Raw genomic sequence first — 8,529 nt, 5'->3', positions numbered from 1 at the left:
TGACAATTGATTACCACTCTCTGTCTTCTCCCACTCAACCATCCCTTTATCCATAGCAGCGATTTGCTTTCAATGCCCACTGCTCCAATTTGTTCAGCCGTCTTCCATGTGCAACAGTATCAAATGCCTTTCTAAGATCCAAATATATGATATCAAAGTTATTCCCTGCATCCAGTTCCTTTGTGACCACATCATAGTATCCAATCAAATTGGTCAGGAAAGACTTTCCCTTAACAAAACCATACCGTGTCCGAGCTATAAATGAAGTCTTGTCTAGATGATCCTGCAGTGCGTCTTTTTCCAGTTCTTCCATTAATTTTCCTGTAATAGAAGTTAAACTATCAGGTCCATAATTATTTGTGTCGCACTCTGATCCTCATTTGTGAATTTGGGTAACATATGTTCATATCCAGTCCATGGGTACCTTCCCTGATTCCAAAGAAGCTATCGTCATTAAGGCTAAGGGTTTGCTTACTTCCTTTGCTGTGTCCTTTAATATAACTGTATGGATGCCGTCCATCCCGGTTGCCTCTTTTACGTATATCTTCAACAATTTCTCCTCCACTTTCGTCTCAGTTATTACAAAATCATCCAGCTCACAGCCAGAGTTCAATTCACCTTTTGCATTCCCCTCCCTAAATGACTCCTCATGTGTGAATGTAGATGCATAATACTCGTTTAGTTCGTTAGCCATCTGAGGAGGATCATCGTCATCATCATTTGAACCATCAATATCCAGTGGACCAATCTGATTCATCTCTTTCCTTCTAGAGTTTACATAGGTAAAGAACTCTTTGCTGTTTTTCTTTGCATCCTTTGCCAAGTTTCTCATAATCTGCCTTTGCCTGCATAATCTTCTTTGTGACTTCTTTAGAGACCAGCTTATATCTTTCATAAACTTCCATGTCACCCATTAATTTATATGTATCCCATGCATTTTTCTTCTCTGTCGCATGTCTAATTAGTTCATCTGACATCCATTTTGGCCTAAACCTTGAACAATATTTCTTAGTTGTTATGTAAAGCCTAGTAACTTTCAAGATAAGTTCTTTGAATGCTTCCCATTTTGAATTTGCTGTTGGTAACATCATCAGTTGGTCCCACTGTATAGAATTTAAATACTGTCTCAGTCCATCGTAGTCGCCTTTACGGAAGCAATAACCCTTCCCTTTACCCCTAATGGTAGTTACCTCTTTGAGTAAATCCCACTTCAGCACACCGTGATCACTGCCACCTAGTGGTTCATTTATCTGTAGATTCTTAATGCATGAAGAATCACTACTGATAATCAGATCAAGAATATTACTCCCTCTAGTTGCCTCCCGAACATGTTGATTGTAGAAAACAATCATCCAATAAATCCACAAATTCCAGTCAATATCTGGGAAATTAAAATCCCCCATTATAAGACCCTGTGATTTACTGGCCCACTCTATTTCCCTGTACAGTTCCTTATTATACTCATCAGAGTCATTAGGCCTATAGCACACTCCTATTCTCAATTTTGATCTCCCAATGCTTATGTCACAACAAACTGACTCGACACTGCACTGTCCAGCGATGTCGACTGGCTTCACTTCCTTGGATTTTATGTGTTTCTTAACTAATAGCATAACCCCTCCTCCCTTCCCAGCCTGTCTATCCTTTCTGTAGAAGTTGTACTCCCCAAATTGCAGTTCTGCATCCCTTATATCTGTGTGACACCACGTCTCTGATATCCCAACAATATCTGCCTTTGATGTTTTGAGCAATACCTCAAATTCATCAAATTTATTTACCAGACTCTTAGCATTGGTGTACATGCAAGTATGCATGCACCTGTTCCTATTCTTAGCTACCCTAACACAACCCATATATGTTTACTTGTACCGCAATGACTCCCAGTAGTCTTTGAAATATCCTGCATCTTCTTTTCCAGGCTGCTGCTGCTCATTCCAATACAAGCAGTGCAAGAATCACTTTCACCTCTGCCAGTGGCTACTGTTAATCTATTAGTCCTTGTACCCCCCCCTACCCAAGCTAACAGTTTTCCGAACCACCTAACACTGCATCAATAGCATCAGTAAATATTCTTGCACCGTTTCTATTTAAGCATTCCTTATCCCATGCCTGTAGAAGCAGTCTATCCTGTTAACAATTACAGTCCAGTTTGAAAAAAATTCTACCTCTTGAGCCTTGCGTTGTGCAAGGCTCAATTCGGCCCTTTCTAGGGCCGAATTGATCGACAAGGCTCTAATCATATACTCCCTCCTATCGTGTCTGGGGAGAACTGCAGACACTTTCAAATTCAACCCTAATTCACGGCTTTTTTTTAACAGTGACCTGTAGTTGTTAAGTAATTCCGCCGGTCTTCAATGAAGGCCCATGTTGTGGTATCGACGATTTATCAACCATTTGGTAGTAGAGAGAAGGACGTCATAATCCCATTATATAAAGCTATTGTTAGACCAAGATTGGATTACTGTGTTCAACAATGGAGACCGCACCTAAAGAAAGACATTGAGCTTGTTGAAAGGGTCCAAAGTCGGGTAACTCGCTTGGGGTAATCGTCCAAGGAGTGTCCATATGAAGAAAGATTTAGAATATGTGGGTTGCACATCTTGGAAACTAGGCACCTTTAAGACTCTTAGTGACAAAAATAAAATGAGGTCGAAATTTTCATGGTTGTAAATGGTTCTAGAACTAGGGGCCAAAATACAAGTTATTGGGGAAGATGTTTAGACTGGGTTGTAGAAAGTTTTATTTTAGACAGCGAGTTATAAATTACTATAAGTTAACAATATTGGTGGCAGAGGCTGACAGTTTGGGAAATTCAAAGGTCAGTTGGATAATTACTTACGGGAGCAGGGAAACGCATAGTTTGTCTATTTCCTTTTCGTTTATTAATTATTTATTGTTTTAAATTTTCTTCTTATTATCGTTTTATTTTATTTTTTTTTTCCTTTTTTTATCTGGCTGTTGCAGCATAAACCATAGGTTTCATTGCACCATGTGGCCTAATGCTAATACTAATACTTCCTATGTTTGATAAGTGATGTTGCTTCTTGTAGCTTCTCGAGACGGGACGGATGCTCGTGGTTCTTGGTATTGTAAGTGTCATCCCTTCTGCTAAATGCAATTTGTTCCGGGATGGAGGGTTGCTTCTCTGTTCTAAATATCACTCCCAGGATGATCTGTAGCGATTGCTGCCAAGTGTAAGCGTAAATGTGTAAGTGTAAGTGTTTTTAGGGTCAAGCGGCACCAGGGTTTCCCCCATCTCCGCGTAGTTTACGTTGTGGTGTATTACAGTACACTGTAAATGCCAGAGATTTAAAAGTGTATGGATCTTGGATAGTGTAATGTCGTGTACCGTTGTTCTTCTGGCCATTTAGCCGCTGGACCTCTGTTGGGATCCAACGTTGCCCCACTTACGCCCCGTGGAGGCAGGCCAGGAAATCCCTTGACTTAGTTTACTCTGACAGGTCCTGCCGCTTAGTTTCCTGAGATTTCGGCGGCTAGGACTAAAAAAAAAAAAAAAAAAAAAACCCTTGGGTGGTATATTCCAATGGTCATCAAGAAAATAAATAAAGTGATTTTATTATTTGCGTTTACGTGGGGTTATTATCGCTTTAATTTCTTAGGCCGAATGCTGGGCGTATGGCGGTTTTGATGTATTAATTTTGATTGTGGGACTTCGCTAGCGTGAAAATAGAGGGGAGGGAGGCAGAAGACTGGGGGGAAAGGCAGAAGTATGGAGCCAGTAGAGAAGGCGGCCCCAGTTTCAGTGGGCATGCCCATGCCCCACCAGAGAGGAAACAGGAGATGGCGAGAAGGGGGGACCGTGTGGCCGTCCCCTCCTCCCGTGGAGTTAGGAATTATAGGTGAAGAGGGCTAGAGTGCCCTCTTCAGGTCTCCAATATGGTCTTTGTCTCACGTCTGTTGCTCTTCATTGTCACTCATGGGGCAAGCCGCATACTTGTGTTCCTCTTTCTTTGGTTCAGCATCCTTCTCTGATTGTGTGATAGCTTTTTTTTTTTTTTTTTTTTTTTTACTTCCCTATCAGGTGGGTTCTGTTATCTTAAACGGGTGGCATTCCGTTCTCAACTTTGGGTGGCATATTCCAATGGTCATCAATCATTGGTTGATATCCCCGTCCTTAGTTTCTCGTATTCCTTGGTGTCCATATTTGGTTTCATTACTCCTGTTGGCCTAGGTGGATGGCTATTTGTAGTTTTCTTCTGGAGAAGACGTCCTGGGCAAAGCGACTAAACGCCGCAAATTCTTCTGGTGTGTCCAGGAGATGGTGTTCCTGGGTGTTAGGGATGTATTTAATTTTCGTGATCATTTGACATCTGATGTCTTCGTATATTTCACACTGATGCATAACGTGATGCCATGTTTCTAGTTCGCCTCAGAGACAGTGTGATTCCTCGATTATTCCCATGGCATTTAATTTGGCCTTGAAAGGCCCGTGATCGATGAGTAGAAAAGTGATGTTTAGGCCTGGGTACAGCTATGCGGGAGCCTTCGGATACAGCTTGGTTACTTGGGGAATAAATTTTTTGTTACCGCTCCTTTTTCCACGTCTGTCCATCTTCTCTGCCAAATTTGTACGAGGTGGTCCACTATTTTTTGTTTCTCGTTTTTCCTGTTATTGGTGATGTCAATGGTAAGACCGTTGTAGGTGGCTTGGGTTCCTTTAGCTAGTAGATACATAAGTCCGCAGCGGGTTACCTCTAAATCCAAGGGTAGGGTCCCCGCAAGGACCTGTAGGGCACTCGTACTAACCGTGTTACACGCTCTTGTTATTGTTAATAATATGTTGCATTGGATCGTGTCCAGTATCCTTTTATTCACTGCTGTTCCTGCTTTCATGTACCATATGGGAGATCCATATGTTATTATCGGGATGAAGATGGCTTTATAATACAGGGACAGGGTTCTCCTGTTTAGCCCCCAGTCCCTGCGTGTAACTCTGGCAACGAGCGCTGTGTATTTCCGCAGTTTCTCTTTTAGATAGATTAGGTGCGGTTTAAATGATAAGTTCTGATAATAATAATAAGATTCTTTATTAACATAAATTTTTATACAATAATGATTCCGTACACGGAAATCCAGAGGAATCTTACAATTTGTTGTTTATACAAGTGATTTTGTTTTATATAAAAAAAAAAAAAAATATATATATATATGTATATAATAATAATAATAATAATAATAATAACTATATAATAATTAATAGATCAAAGCAAAGATGATAATCAGAATGTAAAATGAATGAAGTAGTAATTACAGCGAAAACGGACTACAAGTTGAGCAGAACATGAAATGACATCGGCTGATCGATGATCGATGATCAGTCCCAGATATTTAATTTGCTTTGATAGTTTGATTGTTTGTCCTGCCAGCTTGATTTTTGGTGGTCTTCTAAGGTTTAACCTCCCTCTCAATAGTACTGAGTCCGTCTTCGTTGGCGAGATTGTTAAGGTGTGTAGTTTTGCCCAGTTCTGCAAGGTTTCAAGGGCTTGGTTTGCAAGCGTTTCAAGGTTCTGTCTGTCATCCGCCACGACTGTCAGTACGAGGTCATCTGCAAAGGCCTAGGTCTCCACCTCCCTCCAGGTCCATGGTGAGGAACTCGTCAAACACTATATTCCACAGGAGCGGCCCCAGGACAGATCCCTAGGGGCAGCCCCTGCGGACCGGCCAGGTCAACTTCTTGTAGGGCGTTATTACTTGGACGTTTCTCTCCGAGAGATAAGTTTTGATGTTCCTCTACAAATTGCTTGGTGTTCTCGCTGCCCTGAGCCTGCAAAGGACGCTCGGCCACCAGAGGGTGTCGAATGTCTCAGCAAAGTCGACGGCTATGACAAGGAAATATTTCTTGGTACACTGCATCGCTTTGGTGTTAGGCCTTGGACGGCATCTATGGTCGAAGATCCCGATTTGAAGCCGTATTGCTTGGGTGAATTCGGGTTTGCCTCATTATAGTGGTTGTGGATCCTTTTATGTAATAATCTTTCGTAATGATAACTGAGCATTCTGTTCTCTTGCCAAAGCTATTGGCCGCAACTTTTGCCCATTTCTGCTCCCACCTCTGTCGAAATCAGATGGTTCTGTTGTCACTTCAGCCAAGGATAAAGCAGACCTGCTAGCATCCCATTTTTCTTCCAACTCATGTACTAATGATCTTGGTAAAACAACTCCCACCATTCCCAACACGATCCATTCAATGCCTCCTGTGGTATTCCGTCAAAAGGATGTCAGAAGGATTTTGACGAATCGTGATACTAAGAAAGCTCCAGGTCCTGATGGTATTTTTCCACTTGTTCTCAAAACCTGTGCTCCTGAACTTACTCCTATTCTTTGCCGCCTTTTTTCACTTTCTTATTCCAAAGGTGTTTTTCCTTCTGCTTGGAAATTTGCTCATATCCAGCCAGTTCCTAAAAAGGGTGACAAATCCCTCCCATCCAATTATCGTCCCATTGCAAATACTTCTACTCTTTCTAAAGTAATGGAGAAATCAATTAACCGCCAACTTTTAAACTACCTAGAAACCTTCCGTCTGATCAACGATGGCCAGTGTTCCGTCAGTGGATTCCGTCAGTGTTGATCCACTGGTAATATTCTGGCTTATGTTACCCATTTATGGACTAATTCAATGGAAAGGTTCGGTGAAACACAAGTAGTTGCTCTTGGCATCTCAAATGGTTTGCCAACTGTTTTTAGTAATTGGTTATCCAGTTTTCTCTCTGATCGCTCATGAGGGTGATGGTAGATGGCTCTCTGACTTCTAACTTCTCCACTAATGCCGGTGTCGCCCAAAGTTCAGTTCTTTCCCCCACTCTTTTCCTCTTGTATATTAATGACCTTCTTCCATTGACGGGAAATCCTATCCATAGTTTTGCCAATGATAGCACATTGCATTCCACTTTCCATTTTGAGAAACCTTGTCCTGCTCAATCACCTTCAACTTCTCGAAAATCTGCTACCAATTCCTTAAATGCCGACCTTCAGGTAATTCTCCAGTGAGGCAAAGACAACTTAGTTGATTTCAACCCTTCTAAATCTCAGTCTTGTCTTATATATCGCAAAAAGGATTCTTCTGCTCCTATGCTTATCTTTAGTGACATTCCGATTTCTAGGCAAAATGATATATCTCTTTTGGGGATTACCCTGACTTCTAATCTCTCTTGGCACAAGCACATTACAAATATTGCTTCCTCTGCATCTAAAACACTTGGTTTTCTCTTTCGCTCTCGGCGTTACTTTTCTTCCAAACAGCAGCTCCCTCTGAATAAATCGCAAATCCGCTCTACCATGGTATATTGTTCCCATAACTAGGGTCTGGTGCCCCGAAAATCGCTCTCAGGCTTCTTGATTCCATTCAGAAGAGGGCAGTTAGGTTAATTTATGATTCATCTCTAAAAGAGTCTCTCCACTCGCTGTTTCATAGACGTACTGTTTCTGCTGCATGCCCCTTCTACAGATACTTATAGAAGCGAATTCTTCTGAATTGGCTTCTATAATTCCCGCTCTCTCTTTCAAAACAGTCCGAATACGTGCCGCCACCAGCCAACATCCATTTACTGTCCAACTTCAAACTCACAGAACCAACTTTTCTTCTTCCACATTTTTTCATTCAACTGCCGTTTTCTGGAACTACCTTCCTTCACACATATTTCCTGAAAATTACAATCTACAGAAGTTCAAGTCCAATGTCAACAAATATCTTCTTTCGTCTTCTCAACCTCCAACCCAAACACGGTTCTAAGTACTATAGGTTCTAACACCTCTTGTGTTTGGGGTTTACATAAAAAAAAAAAAAAAAAAATTAATGCAGTACACAAGCATTTCGCATTGCATTGAAGGAAGTCTTTGCATTTCTTTTTGCACAATTGGCAAATAATTTGCATTACAGTGCCGAGCCATTGTAATTAACAATAGTACACAGAATTTCTTTTGAGATTAAACAATAAAAAAATATACAACACACAAAATATGAATATACAAAGTATGAGATATACAACACAGAATTATTGCTATCTGAAATAAATTTGTACTAAACGTATCCGTGAACTTTAGTTAACATTCTTCAGAATTCATTACAATTCATTCAAAGAGCGAATTTTAAAGATATGCTTAATGGATTCCTAATTTAGGCAACAGGCCGCCGTAGTCTAGTGGTCACGCGTTTCTTGAGTGACCTGGGTTCAAGCCAGTGACTGCTGAATACGGTGCTGTTTCTTGTATTCTGTCTATCTTGTGAACTTATCTGACCATTTGGTCGTTCCGTACTATAAACAGAAAAATTTATTTTATTTTAAATTTAAGCAACAGCTCTGGATTTCACACCACTGTAGATTAACTAGCAGAGGGTCTTTTGAAAGGCACAGGCCTCTTCGTAAGAACAATGGCAGGTGACCTTGCGTACTATTATCGGACAATAACAGTAAAGTGACTGACCTTGATTATTCTGCGAGGGAGTAGTCCTTTCGTTGATACTTCTCAGCTTCAGGGCGCTACTTCCCAGCTACGGAAACAATCTGAGAT

The sequence above is a fragment of the Mastigoproctus giganteus genome, chromosome 13 (genome assembly GCF_048544385.1).
Source record: "Mastigoproctus giganteus isolate SK-2022 chromosome 13, ASM4854438v1, whole genome shotgun sequence".
Classification (NCBI taxonomy): Eukaryota; Metazoa; Arthropoda; class Arachnida; order Uropygi; family Thelyphonidae; genus Mastigoproctus; species Mastigoproctus giganteus.
The sequence above is the reverse complement of the archived record's forward strand: the minus strand, read 5'-3'. Positions refer to the sequence as shown.